This window comes from Staurois parvus, unplaced genomic scaffold, assembly GCF_062004578.1.
Source record: "Staurois parvus isolate SC_StPar_1 unplaced genomic scaffold, SC_StPar_1.0 ptg002140l, whole genome shotgun sequence".
Taxonomy (NCBI): Eukaryota; Metazoa; Chordata; class Amphibia; order Anura; family Ranidae; genus Staurois; species Staurois parvus.
In genome coordinates this window covers 4015260-4041049 of record NW_028319936.1, presented here as the reverse complement: position 1 = coordinate 4041049, position 25790 = coordinate 4015260, and positions in this window count along the sequence as shown.

Below are 25790 nucleotides of genomic sequence, written 5' to 3'. Positions count from 1 at the left end.
GGTTCCTTTCCAAATTGGCCCTAGTATATGAATGTAAGTTAGGGACCTTAGATTGTATGCTGGAGGGTTAGGGATTGATGGGAATGTACAATATATATGTAAAGTATTGCGTACATTGACAGTGCTGTATAAGTACCTGTAATAAATAAGGGCCTGCATAGTTGTTCTTTTCTTCATGTTTGAACGTCTTCTTTCGCCATGCTTTCTATGGGGATGCAAAAAGCACCTTGAAGCAGGCCAAATGCAGGTTGGGAGGAGGTCGAATATACCTGTCAATGAGTTCTAAATGAACTTAGAAGCTTCTCATACTGATGTCAAGAGCAAGCTCCATTTACCCATAGACACAGGCCCTGACACTTTCCATCCTTATAGAGGAGGCTGCAGTTTTGTAATCTAACATTTTTTTTTTTAGCAATTTTCTACAGGTAGCCATTGGGGGGATTTACTAAAACTGTAGCACTCAGAATCTGGTGCAGCTGTACATGGTAGCCAATCAGCTTCTAACTTCAGTTTGTTCAATCAAGCCTTTGCAATAAAACCTGGAACCTGATTGGTTTCTGTGCAGAGCTGCAACTGATTTTACACTATCCAGTTTTAGTAAGTAACCCTCAATATCTCATTGATGCAGCCAACAAGCAATATATGAGAAATTATTGCAGCAGCTGCAGTCATTCCAAGGTGGTACCTAGAATATCATGAGAGTGCTACTTGGAGGGCAGAGCAGTCCCAAGTACAACCAAAGCCTATACCCCAGCCACCATAGGCTGCTCCCAAAATGCCAATTTTTCATTTTATTTATATTCTTTATAAAATATATAAAAGCAGTTCACATCAAAGCCATTATAAAGCGCTTCTGTTTCTCAATCCTCATTTTTTCAAGCCATTCAACTGACGGATGTTCTAAACAGTTTGTAACAGTATACTAATTGTATCAATGCAATCTGAAAGAGGTATCTATAATGTTATACCATGTACATTATTTTTCTTTAAGTAAAATTGTCACAAACCCTAACAATTCAAACTGAATATAGGATGAAAGAAATGCATAAGAGGTTACCTACAATAAAAATCACATTTAAGAATCCTTACAAAATGTAGAGGCAGCTTAGGTTAAATGCAATTTCAACACAAAGTTGGGCTGGCTTTGCTCTCTCCTGCCTCCTAAGCTTTCCAATTGGATATTAAGTTATTCCACCAAATTAAAAAAGTATTAAGTGAGCTAAGGAGGCAGGAGTGGTGCGGTCAAGCTTGACTTTTATAGAAAAAGTTGACATTTACAGATATCTTGAGCTTTCTGTAATCTTGGACCCACTGATCTGATCTACTGAAACTAACCTCTAAACAAGAAAAGGTTTATTCTCTTAACCCCCATGGCAGTATTCCTGAGTGTAGCTCAGGGTAAAGTTTCAGTACCAAAAGCGGTAACCCCGAGCTACATTCAGGAATACCATGTGGCACTGCTCTGGGATCTATCAGTCACTTACCTTGTCCTTCGCTCCCGCGATGTCCCTCCTGCAGTGTCCCCTGTAATGTACTCCGGCGGATGCCGGCATCTGTCTTCTGGGTTCCGTCCCCTGTGAGCGTCGGGACGTACGGGAGGACAGAACGGCTGGAAATTTGAAAATGACATATTGTGACATTCACTCAATACACTAAAATCACATAGTAAAACATTACTGTATCAAACCATTTCACATATATTTTGTCCCTAATGCTTTGTCCTGTGCCCTGCCTGCATTTTTACTGTTCTTTCTGCCTTGAAACTGAGAAACGTCCAAGGCGTCCAAAAAGCGTCCCTTTACGTCAAAAACAGTTTTAGACCAGCTAGAGGACAGCGATAGTAAATTAGAACCACTTGCAGAATTGAGTGATAATGATTCGTGGGGAAATTCGTCATCAGACACTGAAAACGATTTTACGACTTTACTCAGTGATGTGCGAACTTGGCGCTATATTTCAAATTTCAGTGTTTTTGGTTTGATTATATTATTGAAATAAATGTATTATTATATTATTATTTTTTATGATTATTTATTAAATTATAATTTATGATTTGGTGTTTCAAATTTTAACATACCCGGGATGTTTACTAGACTCTTGTTCGGACAGATTTCAGTGAGTAATTCCTAAAAATTACAGGCCATGTTACATGTGCGGCCACCTGGGCTGTCATTAAGATCCCTTGATCTAGGTAATATGCAGGATTGAACCACAAGTGAAAAAAAGATTTATTTATGTAAAAATCCTTTTTAAATGTGATGGAAGAAATGCCATTCAGCATGCTTGCATTATTTGAGCATATTTCCATTTAAGAGGATTATATTTGTTTTGAAATACTCTGCATGTAAAGGGATGATTTGTGTAAAATTATAACAATGTTCTCTTGTAGGTCAAGCTGTACAGAAATTGTATTTTTTATGGTCTATTATTTGCCAATCATACAGCAGCCTACCTAAGACATCTGCTAACAGTTATGAAAGGTTTTATCAGGATTTGGATCACAATTTAACCACAAAGTGTACAAGCTATTATAGCACCAAGGAATAAACATTAGAAAATGCTTCTCTTTGATTTGTGTATTTACATACAGCTTTAAAATTTGCTATATAAAAGTGGAAGTGAGGAAAAAATACTAAAACTTGAGTTTTCTAAAGTTTTGAAGTAAATCTGTCATTACCATAATTGTAGTGAACAGACTGCGCATACTTTTCACATGACCCTTTAGCAGGAATAGCGCACAGAATAATGGACCATGTAGGTGTTTAATGTTGCTTCCATCTCTTGTAGCATTCTTCTCTTGGCTATTAAGGAAGCCCATCATAGAACAATATTGTGTGCAACCATCTGATTTATTATGAAATGTCAAACTGGAGTCCAGGAGTCAAGGAATCACTAATGCTGAAGGGGTCAAGGAAAGCTATGTGCTTTAAATGCTAGATGCCTGTGTTGTACTGCTGCTGACTGTTTAATATCTTTACTGCATGACACTTTTCCTTTAAAGAGCACTGATCTAATTAAAACAGTTTTTTAGGGAAACTCTTGAAATCACTAAATACAACTAATTAACACTTATAAATACACTGTCTATGCAAATAGATAACTTCCAATTTGCGGTCTAGTATTAACACTCCCTCACTCTGATTCCTCTGTGCAAACAGCTAAATCTTTTTCCTGCTTGCTTCATCTTAATTTGCTGGTGACATCCTGAACAGTGACCATAGGCAGTAACACACTTGAAGTTTAAAGGTATAGTTCACCTTTACCAAAAACTGTCTAGTTAGAGAGCCTGCAGATAAAAACAAACTATGAAGCTTTGACCAAAGTTGAATAATGTCCTTGCTATAGATATAAGCCAAACCTTCTGAAGCCTGACTAAAAAAACATCCACAGATCACATCATCTCATCCTGCCTTGTTGCTAAGATGTTGCTATGAGAGTCATAGCTCTTAGTGTTCACCCCCACCATCACAGGAGCAAGCTCATAAATGTTGAGCTCATAGCTATTGAATCAGGGGAGAGAAAGTGAAGTTGGCCCAAACTTAAACACTACTATGGTGCTTTGGCATAATTTTTAAAGGATAATGTGAAATATATGTTTGAATCAAAAGTTACAACTGAAATCTCCCTGTACCAACACTATCATTTGTTCCAACCACCCTGTAACTGTCACTTTTGTTGGACAAATTGGTTTGCAGGAAAATGTAGAAAAATACAAATTATGGCACATGCAATAAACAAGAAATAGTATCATACAATCCATTTAACTGGTACAGTACAGACCCATGGGTATAGTAATAGACCAAGGGTTATATGAAGGATACCTTCAGGCAATTTGACACTGACAAAGAACTTTTCTAGGGCTGCCCCTAGAATACCCTTATATAAGCCACCCACTCTGTGAGACTATAGTTTTTGCTAGTGTGCTTAGGTTAATGAACCTTGTCTACTTTGGAGATTTTTATCTTTTTAAATCATTAATTTTTTTTTAGACACTGGTATCAAGATTAGACTGTATTGCACTAGACCAGGGGTGTCAAACTGACGGCTTTCCAGCTGTTGTGAAACTACAAGTCCCATCATGCCTCTGCCTTTGGGAGCCATGCTTGTAACTGTGAATCTTGCAATACCTCACGGAACTTGTAGTTTGGCAACAGCTGGAGGGCCACCAGTTTGACACCCGTGCACTAGGCTATGTAGCAGTTTCCTCATCCATAACTTTCAATGTCTACTTTGGGGTCCATACATGGACCTCACTGTAGTGTTGCCAGACCCTGAAGATCCCATCCGATATCTGCCCACTTTGATGGGTGAAGCCTGAACCATAAATGGGTCCAGCAAGATTGGCCAGGGTAAGACAGGGTTTCCCCCTAATCTGGACCATTCCTGGCTATACCAACCTGTATGTATGTATGTATGTATGTATGTATGTATATATAGGCAAACAAATAGGGAGTTATATTTTATTGTATAGATAAGCCAAGGGATCAAGTGCAAAAAATACTTTCTAGTCAAAATACCAATAACTGCCGGTGTAAACACTAATATAGTAAAACCATGTGTCCAGAAAACAAACAATGTTGAGAGAGTAAAAAATGTCTTTACCTCCCACAGAGGTGTACCTTTAATAGGAGTGTATATAGATGAAAAATCCAGAGATTCTGGTGGCAAGGGCAAGGTGGAGAACCATCCGTTCCTCAGGTGTAGCAAGGGGGAGAGTGCTCCGTGAACATATGGAGTTTCCTGAGCCCGTGGCATCCCGGGACTGATGTCACGCGATCTCAGAGAAAACAGAAGGAGGATCCTGCCTTGGAGCACAAGCTGAGCCAGTAACCTAGACAACGCGTTTCACGCGCATGTGCCTTATCAAGTCTACGAACAATTGGTTACCAGACATTTTTATAGGGAGTTTGACAAACGACAAACAAACAACCGCAAATTAAAAATTAAAAACAGAATTAAATTAAAAACTTAATTCACTAATTTTTAAAGGAAATTTTTTAGGAAAAAGTAAAAGATATAAAAACATATATGTACTATTGTATGGCTAAACAATTCTAATGCGGGCACTTACTACTATTGCTCACCTAATCACTTTATAGGGAGAGTACCTTAATCACAAAGGATCCTATGAACAACAAATGGTCATAGATTAATAGATAAAATGATGAAAAATATGTATATAAAATATATCACATAATTGTAAAACATATAATAATCCTAGGCATGATGTTCATTGATAAATATGTGAAAGACCATTAAGCATGACTAGAGAATTAAAATCCAAGTAAAAGAGTAAAACATAAAAAAGATAAAAAAAAGGTATAAGGTGGCTGATGAATAGGCCAACTGGATGAAATGAATGGTAATTAAACAATACTGTGAATCTCTAGATCCTCGTTCAAACCATTGGGGGCCATGGAGGCCAATTTACAAATCCAGAAAGTCTCCCATTTGCAAAGTAGAGAAAATCTCTTGTTATCTGTTATGGATCTTTTCTCTATATGTTCGATCACCATAACCATTAGGCAACCAAAGTCCTTATTGTGGATATGTAAGAAATGGCGAGGAACACTATGTTTATCGCAACCGTCCTTAATCACTCTCCGGTGTTCACCTATACATTTACGCAAAGGGCTTATAGTGCGACCCACATATAGTAGCTTACAGGGACAAGACAGCACGTAAATGACATGATCAGAGGCACAAGTGATGAACTGTATGATCTGAAAAACATTGCCTCTGTGATCTATGGCATTAGAATGTTCATACAGGTTACAATGTGGCTTATCAGAGTATTTCCAAAATCATCCGCAAGCATTGGAATATTCTCCAACTTGACCCTAAATTAGCTCCAGCTCTCCCCCCAGCCCCCCAAGTTACCTTTAGGAGGGCTGGCACATTAAAAAATAATATGGTCCCGATAAAGCTAACAACTAAAAAGGATATGAATATTCGCTCATATTTTGATGACAGAACTAGCATTTTTAAGTGCAAAAAAAGAGGTTGCCTCACTTGCCAATTTATCACGCATGGTAATTCTAATGTCATTTCAGATGTTTTTCAGATCAGACAGTTCATAACTTGTGCCTCTGATCATGTCATTTACGTGCTGTCTTGTCCCTGTAAGCAGCTATATGTGGGCCGCACTATTCACCCTTTGCGTAAATGTATAGGTGAACATCGGAGGCTGATTAAGGAGGGTTGCGATAAACAGTGTTCCTCGCCATTTCTTACATACCTACAATAAGGATTTGGTTGCCTAGTGGTTATGGTGATCGAACATATAGAGAAAAGATCCCTAAAAGATAACAAGAGATTTTCTCTACTTTGCAAAAGGGAGACTTTCTGGATTTTTAAATTGAGCTCCATGGCCTCCAATGATTTGAACGAGGATCTAGAGATTTACAGTATTGTTTAATTATCATTCATTTCATCAAGTTGCCCTATTCATCAGCCAACTTATACCTTTTTTATTTTTTACTCTTTTACTTGGATTTTAATTCTCTGGTCATGCTTAAAGGTCTTTCACATATTTATCAATGAACATCATGCCTAGGATTATTATATGTTTTACAATTTTGTGATATATGTTATATACATATTTTTCATCATTTTATCTATTAATCTATGGCCATTTGTTGTTTATAGGATCCCTTGTGATTAAGGTACTCTCCCTATAGAGTGGTTGGGTGAGCAATAGCAGTAAGTGCCCCCATTAGAATTGTTTAGCCATAATACAATAGTACATATATGTTTTTATATATTTTACTTTTTCCTATAAACTTTCCTCTAAAAATTAGTGAATTATGTTTTTAATTTTATTCTGGTTTTAATTTTTAATTTCCTGTTGTTTGTTTGTCGTTTTACAATATTTGCATATCCTGCATTTTTAATTGTATGCTATGCAGGGTGAACCGTCTATTCCAATCTTTGTTCTTCTCCCTTTTGTCCCTGTCCGACCTCTGTGCCTTTCAAACTCCCTATAAAAATGGCTGGTAACCAATCGTTCCTAGATTTGATAAAGCGCATGCGCGCAAAAAGCGTTGGCTAGGTTACCGGCCCAGTTTGCGCTCCAAGGCAGAATCCTCCTTCTGCTTCCTTCGAGATCATGGTGATGTCAGTTCCGGGATGCCGTGAGCTCCGGGAACTCCAGCTGTTCATGGAGCACTCTCCCCCTTGCTACACCTAAGGAACGGACGGTTCTCCCACCTTGCCCTTGCCACCAGAATCTCTGGATGTTTTTATCTATATACACTCTTTTTAAAGGTACACCTCCATGGTAGGTAAAGACATTATTCACTCTCACAGCGCTGTTTGTTTTCTGGACACATACTTTGTGTAACTCCCCATTATACTTATGTCTGGCAAGTCTTGGGATAGTAACATAGTTCCAGCACATGTGATGCACTGCCGCCCACCATATCAGCTAAATATGTGCACACTATGTTTGCTGCAATTTCTTTCAACCATTGTCACAGAGACACAGCCAAGGAACATGGTCTGCACCTGGGTTATAGTGGAACCTGTATTATGAACATGCAAAACCCTATTCCTACACATCAATTCTGTGAGTACCCCTTACTTAGAAATGGAGACTCACAGGTGCATGGGAGCTGGGACATAAGGTCTCAATAGAATTCTGCTGATTGTCTACAGGAAACACAAAACACCACTTAGAGTAATAGTTGTTTCCCTGTCCTGGAGCAATGTCCTGTTACAACATCACTCCCATCCTCTCATTTTAGCTTCCTCTCAGGAGCACAAACTATTTCCTTTTGTGACAAAAGCAGATTTTTCTGCCATTATGCCTGTTTTCTTTGGAAAACTTCCAACACTCCTGGAACCTTTAGTTTCCAGAGGCCAAAATTGCTACACCACCCCTCTACCCCCTGACTGTTTATGAATCTGTGAAGGAGCCTCCTTACCTTTTTGGGATTGAATTTGAGGAAAACAAAGGGGATGCAGATATTGTAGGGGAAGCTGCTAAGATTTTTCAACTCCTGCATTTTTTGAAACACAAAATGTTGTCCTCCAGTCTAGACTTACTGAATGACGTATTGCGAAATAGTCTTTGGCTAGCAGCACTTGAGTCTCCACAGCTGAAACAAGCCCCTATGAACTAAAACACTGGCAAAATAAAAAGAAAGCTCTAACTATCCTTCCAGAAATTGAATGTGCATTATATGAGGATTGGCCAAATCCTGAAAGAGTATTCACTCCCCTCAAGTTTTTTGCTAAAATATACCCTATGGAAAAGGAATTTAAGAAGAAATGGCCTGTTCCGGTAGTAGATCATGCCATTTCAGTCTTCAATAAACACCTTACAAATTACGGGTAATTAAATTATGCGTCTGATGTATCATTAGTCACAACTATATTTGTTGAGTTATGAGTGAGCTTTTATAATTAAAGCTGTAGATATTATAATAAATAAAAATAAATATAGGACATAGGAAAATTATATATTTTGGGCATCCTAACATCACTTTGCTCCTATATGGCAACATTATTAAATTTTTATAAATAAACACATAATTAATCTAATACTAATTGCAAAAAAAAAGTAACAGAGCGATTGACAATCGTAGTGTCTCATTACTTTCTTGGTCCATGGTAAATGCCCCTGTACATTGATGGTTAATGTACCGGTAATTGCCTTTAGTATTGGTGGCTGGTAAAACCTATGCCCCCTTTAACTGGTGATCAGTTGATCAGTGGAAAAGTGTACACCAACATTGATGGTAAATGCAGAAAAGCTCCCATATATATCTAGTCAGTGGAGAAGGTCCTCCCCTTAGATTGGTGGTAGTGGAAACAGGGCCCTCTTATAATGTAGGTCATTGAAAACAATGCATGTTACATTAATGGTCAGTGGGAGGTCTGCTAAAGAATGCATCTGTTACATATATTTTAGAAATAAATTAGGGGAATATTTTATTAAATAAAACAATATTTTTCTTGAACACCTGGTCAACACACGTTAGAAAGAGAGATAAAACTACTTGGAACTACAAGGTAATTCATTTAATTCTTTTTGTCTCTTTATATGGAATTGTCATATTTTTTATGTTATTAGATTAGGAAGAGAGGTCATTCAACAGCTGTGTGTCCCAGCCCTCCAATGCCTTAAAATGACCCTGCCCTTGAATGATATTCTTCTAAGGAAGCCTGTGTGACCAAGCTCCCTATGGATGGGGCCAAACACATCAGAGAACATGGCTGGAGCGACGGCTGAGGCCATCTATCACGTTGTGATCTAACACCTAACATCTTACATCTAACACGTTGTTTTCTGACTCCTGAGGATTGGTTTGAGCGGCATTCACCCCTACATACTACACCAAGTCTCTGGAGGAACTTGGGAAGCTGCTGCCTCTTTCTTTCTCTGCCGACAGGGTGATTATCATTTACATGCAGCCTCGTGCGGTGCCACAAGTTCCTCAGTGGTTCTCAGCTGACTAAGCTGAAATAGCGGTGTTCTCTACCTGGCTATTCAGTGTGGCAACAATGTATGAATCACAAGACTGGCTAAACAGAATACACAAACTTGAGCAGGTAGCAACAAAACTGCCTGTGTTAATTGTTCTGTACTTTTCTAAAAATCTTTGTTGCAAGGTTGTGAGGATTGAGTCATTTTTATTTTGCATTCTATAATGGAAAAGTTTCAGCAACTTAGCTCTATAGACCTAATGTTAAGAGCACCAAGACTCACTTATTTATTTTATTGGCTGAAAACTAAATTCTCCCTCAAACGGGAAGTAAAGAAAAAATAAACAACAAATTAGACATGAAATAAAATGGGTTAAATAAGCAAGTGGTGAGCTGGAAAATATTATGTGTTCTTTTCGTGAATCAGACTTTGTTTTCCTTGAATGTCTGTACTGCCTTTTTTTGCCTTAACACCTCTGATTTATTTAGTTTGGAACAGAAAAACAAACAATGCACCCCAGATCCGAAAGGCGCATGCACACAAAATAATTTAAAAGTCCCAAAACCACCAATGAAATCAAAGTGCTACAAGCTACAGAAACTTCTCAAAAGAATATCAAATAGGATTTTACAGGCTGGGTTAAAATATCTACACAGCTTTGGTGAAGAATAACAAACAAGCAATAAATTGCTGAATAATAGAGGCAGTTGACGAACTAGTGAACAAGCAAGAGATGACAAGGGAGGAAAGAAACACAAATCAGAAAACAATACCAAACATTAACATGATTTTTACTGAAAAATGTATAAATATGTTGAGCTTATTTCATGCTATTACATTTTGATTATGTGAATTACTACAGCAAACATCTCCAAGAGACAAAAATCAAACAAAAGATTTTGCTAAACCTTCCAAGTATTTATACTATGAAAATAAGGAAAATGTAAAAATAATGTAAAAACATGTCTAACAAATAACTGCAAGTAGTAAAGCTGGCCATAGATTTATCTTTTTTTTTTTGATCAGACAGCGGGCTAAGCAAAAAAAACAAAAAAAACAAACAAAAGGATTCCTCTATCTACCTTGACTGGGTGATTAGGGTTGATTTACTAAAGCAAATAGACTATGCAGTTTGCAAGTGCACTTACACTCATTTTATCCAGAGCTTAGTGAATGTGGTGAAGCTTAACTGTGCAAATACCCAATTAGGTGCAAGGAAAATAAAAATAAAACAAAAAAACAGCATTTTTATTTGCATTTGATTGGATAATGGGAATCAGCAGAGCTTAACCACATTCACTGCTCTGGGGAAGATTACTGCAACTGTACTTGGAAAGTGCACAGTCTATTTGACTTTAGTAAATTAACCCCATTGCATTCTGATAGCGGGGTAACTCCACTGTCAAAATACACTGATCAGTAGCTGCAGTCAGTTGATCAAGAAAAATTTCCAACAAGCCCATTCAACAGAAGTCGATTTGACTTCTGTTGAGCAGGAGCAGCCCCATAGGGACTGAAATTTGGCCAGTCCCCGCTGAACCATATAAATTTTGTTCCATCTATGGCCAGCTTGAGGCACCAGTAGTGCTCTAAAATGACACAGTAAAAAAAAACTGTTCAGATATATTTGACTGACTATATCGTATGTTTGTATACTACATATAGTACTTTTCTAATTGTTTATTCTTGTTATTATTACTCTTTGTATGTTTTCATGGATATGCTTCTGTGGTTTTCCCTTGGGCAATTTGAGTTCTGCTTATATTCCAAAAAATGATAATTGATTAGTTTGATCATAACCAAACTGGCCCTTGCACATTTGTGTGAATGTTTTGACTCTGCAAGTTTGGGAATGGGATTGATTTGAATGATTTGTTGTTCTTGGTGAAGTGCTGTATTGTAAGATACCACTATATTAGGTGCCATCAACTCGTAGTTCAAGTCCTAGTTGATGAATAGACTTGATGAATAAGAGCTCTAAAAAATAAGTTGACTTTGTGCTAGTCGGGCGAGTTCCTCTAGTGTCATCCCCACAGCTGTGGTCAATGGGGTTGATTTACTAAAACTGGAGAGTGTAAAATCTGGTGCAGCTCTACATAGAAACCAATCAGTTTCCAGGTTATATTGTCAAAGCTTAATGGAACAAGCTGAAGTTAGAAACTGATTGGCTACCATGCACAGCTACACCAGATTTTGCACTCTCCAGTTTTAGTAAATCAACCCTAATGTGTCCAACCACCTATTAGTCGGTCTCCTTCACCTGGCTTCTTCGATCTTCTCAAAGATTATTTCCTTCTCCAGTGATCTCTCTCTTCTGGCAGTGTAATGTGAGATGGGGAAACAGCTCTCATTGTGAATTAAATGCTTTGAAATGTTTTACTGACATTCTTCGATTTAGCCACAAGATGTCACTGTTTTTCTAACAGACAGCATAGATATTTCTATATTCAGGAAGGGGTGGGGTTTTACACATGGGAGCTCAGTGAACAGGAAGAGAGACTGCAGCCATGTTTTGATGATGCTGAAGGAAAAGAGCCATGTGAGCAGAGAATCCGTTAGCATCCAGGTGTGAGAACTGCAGCTAGTAAAGCTGATGGTGTTCAAGACGCTGATCCTGTTCAGAGAAAGGAAGATCGCTGCCAGGAAGGCTTATGAGATCGCATGCTTGTTGGAGAGACATTTGTTCTGTTCTGAGTCACCAGCGGATGCAAGGCAGACCCGGGTCGGTAAGATCGTGCACGCACCTCATTTCAGTGTTGGCGCCTCCAGAGACTGAGACAGGCCTATAGTTAGTTAGTTAGGGTCTCTGTTTGTGTCAGGCCACAAGTGTTGTTACCGATCATTGGAAGGACTCCACAACTTAAAGTGACATTTCACATTGGAGAGCTGATAAAATCCCACAAAATCAAGCCAGACTGGTGTTTTGCTCAGAAGGAATACTCAGGCACGTGCTACAGGACCAGTTATGGGAGGGGGAATACTGTAGATTTGTGTAAGATTGTAAACTGTTGTGCTGCACCGCAGGCTAGCCCGTACCATACACCCATACACTCTTGCTCTTTTAGGGTAATAACAGGTAAGGTGTGGCAGCTTAGTTGTGCCCACCAGTAGGTAAATTACTTTGCTTTCTGCCTTCATCCATCAGAAGGCGCCGTGCTGTGTAGCACAAGGGTCTCAGCCTTTGGGCTGGGTGTATGTAAATGTATGTATGTTCTCAGCATTTGTGGGTGTGTTTATTTGCCACATCTAAGTAAAATTCTGTTGTGGCAAAAGCTGGTGTTGGGGTTGCCTTCTTCGTTCGTGACTTCACTGTATCCTGGGGAGCCCACCCCGGTACACGGCTTACAGTAACCAAAATAGGATAGTTGCAACGTCATAATTTGGGCTTCTAGTAACATATCAGGTTTGATCTCTTCAAAAATCAATCTATTAGTTCTAAGGGCTATGGATAGCACTATACAAATGAGCAAAATCATAATGTATTTATTGTATGTTACTTACATATAAATGTATTTAACCACCATCCAAAACGGCCGGACGGTGGCAGTGCAGGGTCGGGTGGCCGTTTATAAACTTCCTCCCCGCATCCTGCTTGTGCGTGCTCCCTGGGAGCGCGCAGAACCACGATCCGGTGCCCGCTGTGTCCTCCGGACACAGGGAAACACCGATCGTCGGACGGGACCTCTGTACGAGGTCCCGATCATGTGATCACTGATTGGCCAATCAGTGATCACATGCAGAGTAGTAAGCAAGATGTCACTTCTGACATCATTGCTTACTACGTGTGAAATCTGTGAATGATCACAGAGGTCACATGGTACAAGGCTATTCACAACAGCCTTGTACCATGTGATAAGCTGTGACCAATCACGGCTCACTCAGTAGTTCTCAATGGCTGCAAGAATGCAGCTAGAGAGAAGGAGAAGTGATTGCTTTTACAGCCTTTATGGGTGTAAAATCAATCAGTGTAAAAAAAAAATCTTCATCACCCCTCACAAGTAGTACAGTGTCACCATGGTGACACTGAACTGCTAGGGTGACAGTATGTAAAAAAAATAATAAAGAAAAAATAATATAAAAAAAAAACAAAATGTAAAAAAAAGTTTAAAAATGATAATTTTTGGTTATAAACTAATTTGTTTTTTTTTTTTTACTAAAAATATAACGGAATAAATGTTGGCCAAGATTTATGATGAAATGCTATTTATTTGCAAAATTTTATAAGAAAAACATTTTTTTTCAAAATTTTTGAACATTTTAATTTACATAGCAAAAAAAATAAAAATCCCAGTGGTGAATAAATACCACCAAAATAAAGCTTTATCTGTCTCAAAAAATGCAGAAAAAATTCATATGGGTACAGTGTTGCATGACCACACAATTGTCATTCAGAGTGTGATAGCACTGAAAGCTGAAAATTGGCCTGGACAGGAAGGGGGTAAAAGTGTCCGGACAGGAAGTGGTTAAAAATGTCAAGAAGTAATTACAACATTATTCAGCTTAGCAAAATCAAATTTTTGTAGTATAAACGCTGTTTTTTGCTTTTAAAAAAGTCCCTGGCCCTTTCCAAAAATGCAGCAGCTCAAAAAAGCATAGATGTGAACATGGGCAGCACAGTGGCTAAGTGGGCAGCACAGTGGCTAAGTGGTTAGCACTTCTGCCTGGCAGTACTAGGGTCGTTGGTTTGAATCCCAGCCAGGGCACCACCTGCCTGGAGTTTGCATGTTCTCCCTGTGCCTGTGTGGGTTTCCTCCCACACTCCAAAGACATGCTGGAAGGTTAATTGGCTCCTGTCTAAATTGTCCCTAGCATGGGTGTGTATGAATGTGAGTTAGGGACCTTAGATTGTACACTCCTTGAGGGTTAGGGACTGATGTGAATGTACAATATGTATATGTAAAATTCTGTGTAATTGACAGTGCTATATAAGTACCTGAAATAAATAAAGAAATAAAATGTTCCATAGGAAACCATGTTAAATGGACTGTAGTGCATTTCTGCAAAAAGCACGGAAAGCTGCTTTGGTTTGAACGGAGCCTTATTGAGTAAGCAGTTTCTTTAATCCTTGCCTATGTTCCAGTTTATTCACTGCCATGAGTTTCCTGTTTCAAATTGGCTCTTTTTGGTTGCAGCATCCTATGGAGTTACCCTTGGTAAGGTCTAGAGTTGTGTCTCTCTACACTGTGTACATTAATAGAAAAACGTATACCTGTAGCCTGGGTGGCAAGGCACTCCCCTTCTCCTCCTGGAGGGGAGAGAAGATCCCTCGCTGCTGTCAAAATGGGGGATTGGGGAGGAGGGAGCGGGGGGCCTGTCCTTTCGTAACACATTACATGTTACACCTTGAATATGGGTGTAACTTAGTTACATAGTTAGTCTGGTTGAAAAATAACAAATGTCCATCCAGTTCAACCATTAAAAAAAAAAGTTATAATCCTATACCTACAGTTGATCCAGAGGAAAGCAAAAAAAAGCCAGCAAAGCATAATGCAATTTTCTCCTGCAGGGAACAAAATTCCTTCCTGATCTCCCAAGAGGCGATCAGATATTCCCTGGATCAACTTTACCTATAAATGTTAGTATCCAGTTATATTCTGTGTATCTAAGAAAGAATCCAGGCCTTTTTTAAAACAATCTACAGAGGCTGGCCAGAACCAACTCTTAAGGGAGTCTATTCCACATTTTCACAGCTCTTAGTGTGAAGAAACCTTTCCATGTTTGGAGATTAAATTTCTTTTCCTCCAGACGTAAAGAGTGCCCCCTTGTCCTCTGTGTTGACCTCAGGGTGAATAACTCTACACCGAGATCACTATATGAACCACTGATGTATTTATACATGTTGATCATATCTCCCCAGTAGTGTATTCAGAATTTGTACTGCCCCAGGCAACACAAAAATTTAGCACCACCCCTCCCCTCCCCCAATAAGAGAGAGAGAGAGTTCAATAAGTGTATGTATGTATATATGATTTTCTTTCTCCTCTCTCTCTCTCTTTCTCTCCCTCTCTCTCTTCCCTTTCTCTTTCTCCCTCTCTCTTTCTCCCTCTCTCTCTCTTCCCTCCTGCTCTCTCTTCCCTCCCTCCCTCTCTCTTTCTCCGCCTATCTCTCTCTCTCTCTCTCTTCCCCCCTCTCCCCCCCCCCTCTCCTCTACCCCCCCTCTCTCTTCCCCACTCTTTCCCTCTTCCCTCTCTCTCTGCCCCCTCTCTCTCTCGCTCCCTCTCTCTCTCTCCCCCTCTCTCTCTTGCCCCTCTCTCTCTTCCCCTTCTCCCTCCCTTCCCCTCTCTCTCCATTTTCCCCTCTTTCTCCCTCTATCTCTCTTCCCCCTCTCTCTTCACCCTCTCTCTACTCCTCTCCCTCTCTTCCCCCTCTCGCTCTCCCTCTCTCTCCCCCCCTCTCTCCCTTACTCTCTTCCCTCTCTGTCTCCCCCCCCTATCTCTTCCCCCCTCTATCTCTTCCCCCCACTCTCCCCACCCTCTGTATCCCTCTCTCTCTCTCCCTCTCCCCCCCCCCCCATACACACACCCTCCTCAAAGGGCTGCTGATCTCAGGCAAGCAGAAAGTGGGGGGGGGGAGAGATGTGTGCAGTGACATACGATCTATCAGTGCATGGATGACAGGAGGGAGGTCCCACAGAACACAACACAGCTAATCTCCTCCGGGCTCTTTCATCTCCGCCACTTCTCCTCTCCCTGCTCCAGCCGTTCCCCTGGTCCTGGCTAGTCAACTGCTGGAGGGAGAGACACACGAGCATCGTTCTGCAACTGCCCTCCCCCACACCCCACCACATTGATCCTCCTGCTGTCCGGGCCACTACAAGAGTACCGGTGGTACCCCTCTAATGGCAGCCCTGCATGGTTCTTTCCACCACTGCTCAACAGTTCCCTCCTTCTGGGGGGCGGTTCCGCCCTCTAAAACTTTCCACCCTAGGCAAATGCCTTGTTTGCCTCATGGTAGATGCGCCCCTGTATCCTCGCTTAATCTCCTCTTCTCAAGAGAGAATAAATTTGGTTCCTCTAATCTTTCCTCATAGCTGATCTCCTCCATCCCTCTTATCAGTTTGGATGCCTTTCTCTGTACTTTCTTCAGTTTCCCAATGTTCTTTTTATGAATTGGTGCCCAAAACTGAACTGCATATTCCAGATGAGGTATTAATAATGATTTGTACAGGGGTAAAATTATATTTCTCTCTCTGGCGTCTACACCTCTTTTAATAAAAGAGAGGATTTTGCTCGCTTTAGAACCTCAGCTTGGCATTGCATGTCATTATTAAGCTTGTGATCTACTAGGACTCTCAGATCCTTCTCCACCATTGATTCCCCCAGTTGTACCCCTCCTAGTATGTATGATGCATGTATATTCTTAGCCCCCAAGTGCAGAACCTTACATTTATCAACATTAAATCTCATTTGCCACATAGTTGCCCAATTAAACAGTGCATTGAGGTCAGACCCTATATTGTTTATAAATATATTAAAAAGTAAGGGTCCCAACACTGAACCCTGGGGTACACCACTGACAACCCTAGACCATTCAGAGTATGAATCATTAACCACTACTCTTTGAATACAATCTTTTAGCCAGTTTTCTACCCATTTACATACGGATTTTTCGAGCCCGTAGACTTTATCTTACACATTAGCCATGTGTGGGGAACTGTGTCAAACACTTTTGCAAAATCCAAGTATACCACATCCACTGCCACCCCTCTGTCCAAGGTTTTGCTCACCTCCTCATAAAAAGAAATCAGATTTGTGTGACAACTTCTGTCTTTCATGAATCCATGCTGTCTGTTGCTTAAAATATTTTTTTCCAGCTAGAACTCATCTATGTGGTCTTTTATTAAACTCTCCGGCATCTTCCCAACTATAAAGTTAAACTAATAGGTCTATAAATACTTGGTAAAGATTTAGACCCCTTTTTAAATATTGGCACCACATTGGCCTTACGCCAATACAGTGGTACTATGCCAGTCATTAAAGAGTCCCTAAAAATTAGAAACAATGGCTTTGAAATGACAGAGCTCAATTCTTTAAGGACCCGTGGGTTTATGCCATCCGGTCCAGGTGCTTTATTCACCTTTATTCTGTCTAAATATTTTTGGATCATATCAATTGTGAGCCAATGTGGTTCATCTGGAGCTGTGTCAATACCATGTCCTTTATGGACAAGAGCTCCCCCCATGCTACTTTGTATACACAGAGCTGAAGAAGGTAATTCATAAATTTGCCTTCTCTTTGTCCCAAGTCACCCACTCTAGATTATTTTGTAAAGGGCCTACGTGCTCGGACCGGACCTTTTTGCTATTAATATATTTGAAGAATTTTTTGGGGTTGGTCCTGCTATCTTTTGCAATCTGTTGTTTGTTTTAAATTTTTGCAGCCGTTATTTCCTTTTTGCATATTCTGTTACATTCTTTGTAATGTGTAAATGATGATAGTGTTCCTTCATTTTTATATTTAATAAAAGCTCTTTTCTTATTATTTATAGTTTTTTTAACTTTTGCCGTAAGCCACATAGGTTTGATTTTCAGCCTTTTAAACTTGTTGCCCATGGGAATATATTTTGCAGTGTGTTCACATACAGTCTTTTTGAAGAACTTCCATTTTTGTGTTGTGTTCATTGATGCCAATATTACCTCCCAGTCTAAGTCTTGGAGAGCATCTCTCAGCCTTGGAGAATTAGCTCTCTTAAAACTGAGCATTTTTATTTTTCCCATATGTGCTTGCTGTTTACAGCTAACAATACATGAAATCATGTTATGGTCACTGCTACCCAGATGTTCTTTTATATGGACATTTGTAATAAGCTCTGCATGGTTTGAGACTACCAGGTCCAGCAGAGCATCATTCCCAGTTGGGGCCTCTATGAACTGTACCATAAAATTGTTCTGTAGTAGGTGTAAAGATTTTTGCCCTTTAACTGTTCCAAAAGTGCCATTACTCCAGTCAATTTCTGGGTAGTTAAAATACACCATTATTATCACTGTCCCAGCCCTTTCGATCTGTGCAAGGAGCTGAGTCTCCACCTCCTCATTAACACTGGGAGGTCTACAACAAACTCCAATGATTACCTTTGTAGTATGCACCCCCATGTGCTGTTCCACCCATAATACTTCAGCCTCATCACACTCTCCATCAACTAGGTCCTCTTTTACACTCGCTCTGAGATCACTTCTCACATAGAGACAGACACCACCACCTTTCCTATTTACCCTGTCTCTCCAAAGTGTAACATGTTACGAAAAGTGAACATATCCTTTAAAGGAACTCTAACTGAATGACATTTAATTTGCTAAAGCCCTACGTGTCATAAACTTTCACCGTGGTTTTTTCATCCTTTGTTGTGTTTCAGTGTTCTCGATCTCCTCTAGCCTTATTGCAGCCACTCCCTGTCTACATGCCTGCACTTCAGAGAGTGTTGTATGACAATTCACAAATTGGGTTTTCTGATAGTGAAAACAGAGGACCATATTAGCATATTACATTAAAACCATCCTCATCAGAAGCCTATGTGACAAGGTGTCGAAACAGGAGCACAAATATCAGATGGAGACAGAATGTGTCACCCAATTGCACAGAGTTCCTGACCAAGGACCTTCATGGTAGGATCATCAAGTATTACAAGGAAGGGCTACAGATATAAAAATGTTGAAAAATACTTTTGAAATGAAATTACCTGCTAAAGTTTATATAAAATTGTAGTGACAGGGTTTGAATATACTTTAATAGGCAGCATTTTTCTTTAATTTTCCTCTTAAAGGTCATAGGGAAGAACTATACGAGTTATGGCAGAGTATATGATAAGAAGTCTGCTCACCTCTTTTTTTGTTAGTATTTGTAGATTATATACTAGCACTGATATATAAAGTAAGTATTGTCTACCTCTGTACGGAAGGTTATCTGAACACACTGACACGCTTTAAAAACATAATACACAAATGTCTTATCAACTAAACATGCCTGTTCAGCAGTGACATGATGTCATATTAATAATTCTGGCCCTCCAACCTAAAAATTCCTTCTTTTATATTATAAAAGTATATAGTTTGCTAGAGCTGTAATTATTTTCGCTGAAAAGTTTATTGGTAGACTTAGTCTTTAAAATGTATTTACTATATTGTTAGTTTTTTATATGCACACTTAATGGTATTGTGGTCAAAAAGAAGAATTATATAAGTGTCATTGTTGCAGCTCTGTTGCTACCTCTATATGTGGACAGACTATACAGTATTAATGCAATGCACATGAATGTGTGTAAATACAGTGGGGATCGAAAGTTTGGGCACCCCAGCTAAAAATTTGTATTAATGTGCATAAAGAAGCCAAGGAAAGATGGAAAAATCTCCAAAAGGCATCACATTACAGATTAGACATTCTTATAATATGTCAACAAAAGTTAGATTTTATTTCCATCATTTACACTTTCAAAATAACCGAAAACAAAAAAATGGCATCTGCAAAAGTTTGGGCACCCTGCAGAGTTAATATCTTGTACTGCCCCCTTTGGCAAGTATCACAGCTTGTAAACGCTTTTTGTACCCAGCCAAGAGTCTTTCAATCCTTCTTTGAGGTATCTTTGCCCATTCTTTCTTACAAAAGTCTTCCAGTTCTTTGAGATTTCTGGGCTGTCTGTCACGCACTGCTCTTTTAAGGTCTATCCATAGATTTTCAATTATGTTGAGGTCAGGAGATTGTGAAGGCCATGGCAAAACCTTCAGTTTACGCCTCTTTATGTAATCCCCCGTGGATTTTGAGGTGTGTTTAGGATCATTATCCATTTGTAGAAGCCATCCTCTCTTTAACTTCAGCTTTTTCACAGATGGCATCAAGTTACCATTCAAAATTTGCTGAAATTTTATTTAATCCATTTTTCCTTCTACTCGTGAGATGTTCCCTGTGCCACTGGCTGCAACAAAACCCCAAAGCATGATTGATCCAACCCCATGCTTAACAGTTGGACAGACGTTCTTTTCATTAAATTCTGTGCCCCTTCTTCTCCAAACGTACCTTTGCTCATTCCGGCCAAAAAGTTCAATTTTAACCTCATCGGTCCACAGAACTTGTTTCCAAAATGCATCAGGCTTGTCTATATGTTCATTTGCAAAGTTCAAACGATGATTTTTGTGGTGTGGTGAGGACGTAGAAGAGGTTTTCTTCTGATGACTCTTCCATGAAGACCATATTTGTACAAGTATCTCTTTATAGTGGAATAGTGTACCACAACTCCAGTGTCTGCCAGATCTTTCTGGAGGGATCGTGCAGTTTTGAATTGTTTTTCTCACAATCCTGCGAGCTGTTCTGTCTGATATTTTTCTTGGTCTTCCAGATCTTGCTTTAACTTCCACTTTTCCTGATGACTGCCATTTCTCAATTACATTCCGAACATAGGATATTGACATCTGAAAATGCTTTGCTATCTTTTTATAGCCTTCTCCAGCTTTGTGAGCATCAACTATTTTCAGTTTCAGTTTTCTAGACAACTGCTTAGAAGAACCCATGGTGCTGATTGTTGGGGCAAGGTCAGATGAGTCTGGGCATTTAAAACCTTTGAGATTGACATCATCTGGTCTTCCCAGACGATGATTGAGAACAATCCATGACACTGGCAGGTTTCAGCTTTGCAAAGGGGGCAGTGCATGTTATAAATTCTGCAGGGTGCCCAAACTTTTGCAGACGCCATTTTTTTGTTTTCTGTTATTTTGAAAGTGTAAATGATGGAAATAAAATCTAACTTTTGTTGACATATTATAAGAATGTCTAATCTGGAATGTGATGCCTTTTGGAGATTTTTCCATCTTTCCTTGGTTTCTTTATGCACAGTAATACAAATTTTTAGCTGGGGTGCCCAAACTTTCGATCCCCACTGTACATTGTAGCATGACAGAAATATAGAAAAATCAAATTGTTGTTAGCATTTTGACCCTTACAGGGACCTGTCCATTGACAAGAGATTACATTGCCAATGCAACCTGGAAACAAAATATAATATACTGAAATGTGTATGAAAATGCATGTTAAATGCACAACAACGTACATGCATTTTAGTTGCATAGCAGCGAGCTTCTATGTTCAGTATGGTTTGAAAGGACCATAAAAAAATATTGAAATGTTTACATGTAAGTGATATACTGTTACTATACACAGGGCTGCATTTACCATAAAATACTGCTGAGCTAATGCCTTAAGCAGACAGGCAAGCCTCAACATTTACAGATTATAACTTTTTCTTTTTTTGTCTCCCTCTTGGGGCCATTTCTGACTAAACTCATCTATGTAGCTGTGGAGGATGTTGAGTGGTCAGATGGCTATTTATAGTTCAGGGAAATTAAACCATCTCTCAATCATCTTGTTTGGTGATTAATACAGTTGAAAAGTAGCCCTGCATATAAAGCGGACAGCATGCTTTTAATAGTACATTCTAGCATTCATACCGCTTGCCCACCGCCCTATAGCAGAAAGACTGCTACAGGGTGGCATGGCTATGCAAAATCACACATATATATATTTATATGTGATTTGCATTTCTGGGTAGGAGGCGGCTAGGGATGTCAATCATCGGGTCCCAAACGGCAATTCCCTGCCGGCACCCGGTGATCATCAAGGAAAGCTGATAGGGGACAAACCTGTGTGTAAATAACAAAGGTGTCTCTCCTGCCAGCATGGACATGCTGTGTAGTATCTCTCTACATAGCAGAGAGGTAGAAAACAGCATGTCTACAAAGTAAAACACACACACAGCACACAGTTACCCCTTTGATTGCCCCAGATGTTAACCCCTTCCTGCCCAGTGACATTAGTACAGTATCAGCGCTTTTTATTAGCACTGATCACTGTATTGGTGTCATTGGGATGTCAGTGGCAGTTAGTCAGTTTCCACCCAGTAGTTGTAGCTGTAGTGCCATAGTCCTGCTATAAGTCGCTGATCGCCGTCATTACCAGTATAAAAAAAATTAAATTCCAGTACATATACACTGCCATTTGTAGACACTATAACTGTCAAGTAAACCAATTAATTTACACGTATTGGGATTTTTTTTTTAGGAAAAACATGTAGCAGAATACATTTTAGCCTAAATTTATTTTTTTTTATTGGACATGTTTAATAGCAAAAATTCAAAAATATAGTTTTTTTCTCAAAATTGTCAGTCCTTTTTATTTATAGCACAAAAAATAAAAACCGCAATCAAATACCACCGAAAAAAAGCTCAATTCGTGGGGGAAAAAAAGGATGTAAATTAAATTTGGGTACAGCGTTGCATGACCGCGCAGTTGTCAGTTAAAGTAACGCAGCGCCGTAACACAAAAAGTGGCCTGGTCAGGAAGGGGGGGGGTATATCCTGTAGAGGGCAAGTGGTTAAACTGATGCACAAAACTCTCAGACTTGAGAAATTCAAGTGTTCTACACAGAAGGAAATGTGTGGTGACATACCTCCCAACAGTCCTGGATTGTGCAGGACTTTCCCGTATTTTCACCTTTGTCCCGTGGTTCCAGTGTACAGGGGCTTTGTCCCACATTATTCTATCTATTCTATATATACTAACTTCCAGCCAAGCAGGACCTGCAGCAGTGTGAACATTGTGAACATCTAGCACTGCCAGGGATTGGCGGGCAAGCCAGTGGGGCTTTCAGCCACAATGAGAGAGAACGTGCAGCTGTCAACTCCAACCTGTGATGTCAGGGATCGGCAGGGCCAATCTGAATTCAGGGGCTCCGCCCCCCTTTGTCAAGCAAGCACTGCATAGACAAACAGCCAGAGTTTATACATTGGTGGCCAAGGAAGACGATGAAAAGGGGCAGGAGCAATTGGAACTACTGCATGTGCACCTGCAGTGGTGTACAATAAACCTGAATTATACACCACTGCGGGTGTACATGCAGTAGTTCCAATTGGTCCCTGCCCCTTGCCACATTTTTCCCAGTTGGCACTTTATAAATGCTGGCTGTTTCCCTGTGAACAAGTTGTTTTTAAAAAGGGGTTGGAGCCCCTGAAATGCATATCAGCCCCACCCATCCCCGACATCACAGGTTGGACTTGACAGCTGCACTCTCACCCATCGGTTTGTTCGCCAATCCCTGGTTGTGCTAGATGTTCATACTGCTGCAGGTCCTGCTTGGCTGCACTCATTTTGTTATCCATCTGATGTCGGCATTCTTGTATGCTGTTAATCAAGATTTTAGAATTAAGTGTATGTCTAATTGGTGTCCTTGTGGTTTAACTAACTTCTGAGCCTTTCACTCTGTACGTAACACATCCCTGAATCCTGCACTCTGTATGAAGTGCACTCCTGAATCCTGCACTCTGTACGTAACGCATTCCTGGCTCCTGCACTCTGTGTGTAACGCATTCCTAAATCCTGCACTCTGTGTGTAATGCACTCCTGAATCCTGCACTCTGTACGTAACACATTCCTGAATCCTGCACTCTGTAAGTAACGCATTCCTAAATTCTGCACTCTGTATGTACTGCATTCCTGAATCCTACACTCTGTATGAAACGTACTCCTGAATCCTGCACTCTGTACGTAACGCATTCCTGAATCCTGCACTCTGTATGTAACTTATTCCTGAATCCTGCACTCTGTACGTAACGCATTCCTGAATCCTGCACTCTGTATGTAACACATTTGTGTTTGTGAGACTCTTGCTTGTGGCACAGCAATCAAAGCATATTTTATAAGTACAAGAAAGCACAGGTTTTGTTTAACCTCGCCCCTTAGGCCCCTCCCACTGTTAAGCATTTGGACATTTTTCGCTACGCACGCTGCAGGTTGCTTCCTCCCTGAAGTGTCCCCCATTCTGAAGTTTAAAAGTTGGGAGGTACGGTGGTGATTCCAAGTTCTAGTAGTAGTGTACTTTGTTTGGTTTGCCTCAACAGCATTTTGTACAACTCCCCCCCTTGTGTCAGCCCTGTGATTTTTGTATGATTCCAGTGCTAGGGATCAGCATGGGAAAGTAAAATCAAGCTTTTATGACACAGTTTTATTGCTCCTTACCGCCCACCCAAATGATAACATGCAGTCAGAGAGGGATGTGTATATGCTATGATGATATGCCTTGCGCCAGTGACAAATTTACCCCATCTTGTCCAGTTTGAAAGGTATCACCGCTTGTCAAGCTCAGTAATTGAAGTCAATGGGACTGCATTGCCACTGCAAGCTAAAAGCTTTTTTTTTACAACTTAGACCAGGCCAGTTCTAATAAGTTTTGTTTATATAGTCAGGTCCATAAATATTGGGACATCAACACAATTCTAACATTTTTGGCTCTATACACCACCACAATGGATGTGCTTTAACTGCAGACTGTCAGCTTTAATTTGAGGGTATTTACATCCAAATCAGGTGAACGGTGTAGGAATTACAACAGTTTAATACACAAAAACAAAATATACTGTAATACCCAATTGTTGGTAAAATATAAAATATGATGTTATGCCAAGTAAATAGATACCTAACATGTCACACTTCAAAAGTGCACACGCTCATGGAATGGCAACAAACTACTGTACTTAAAAATCAGTATAGGCAACTTTTTAAAGACCTTTACAGGTTACCAGTTTAAAGTTACACAGGATGTCTGGTGCTAGAATGATTGTTCTCGCTATAATTTTTGTGACCATACCTCACATGTGTGGCATGAACACTGTTTACATATGCTTTATTTTGTTTAATACTTACCTTTCCAGATGCCTTCTTGCCAGTCATGTGACATGCTTCTTCCTTTTTGCCTCTTTTTCAAAGCTGGGTAGCTCTGGATGATGTTGAGAGTGACACTGACTTGACCATATCAGTACCGCTCTCTTCATCATTGCAATTGTAGTGTTTACTCCTGAAGGAGCCACTTTTTTTGGGGTCCCCTGTTCCCAGAGCCTACTACTTTGTAAGCAGCACCACACTCTCCGACACACCCAGGCTGGAAAGGACATTGTAATGAAGGTCACAAATATTGGATTTTTTCTTTGTTTTAGGAAACTGACAATCTCTAATCAATGCAGTGTGTAATGAAGTAAACTTATCTGCATAATTTGGTTTGTGAGTTCCTGTGTCCCCACAGGGGGTAGGACATGAGGCTGAACTCAATAGGTAGCGCATAAATTATTGTATACTGTACCAGGATAGAGCTAGGTGCCTCAGCACCGTCAGAGGTGAATTAAATGAACCATATAACAAAGAAGAGTATCCACTTACTTTGGTGATGGACAGAAGAGCTCACAACTGCAGGTCTCCTTAGAAGAAGACTAGAAAATGCATTGAACTGCCGAGACAGACTTTTTGGAACTGCCTGGACTTGGGGCTCTATTTACTGCCCTGTGGACTATTCCTCCTTGGTGTGCCCCTAGTTCCCTCACAACTGCTACCTG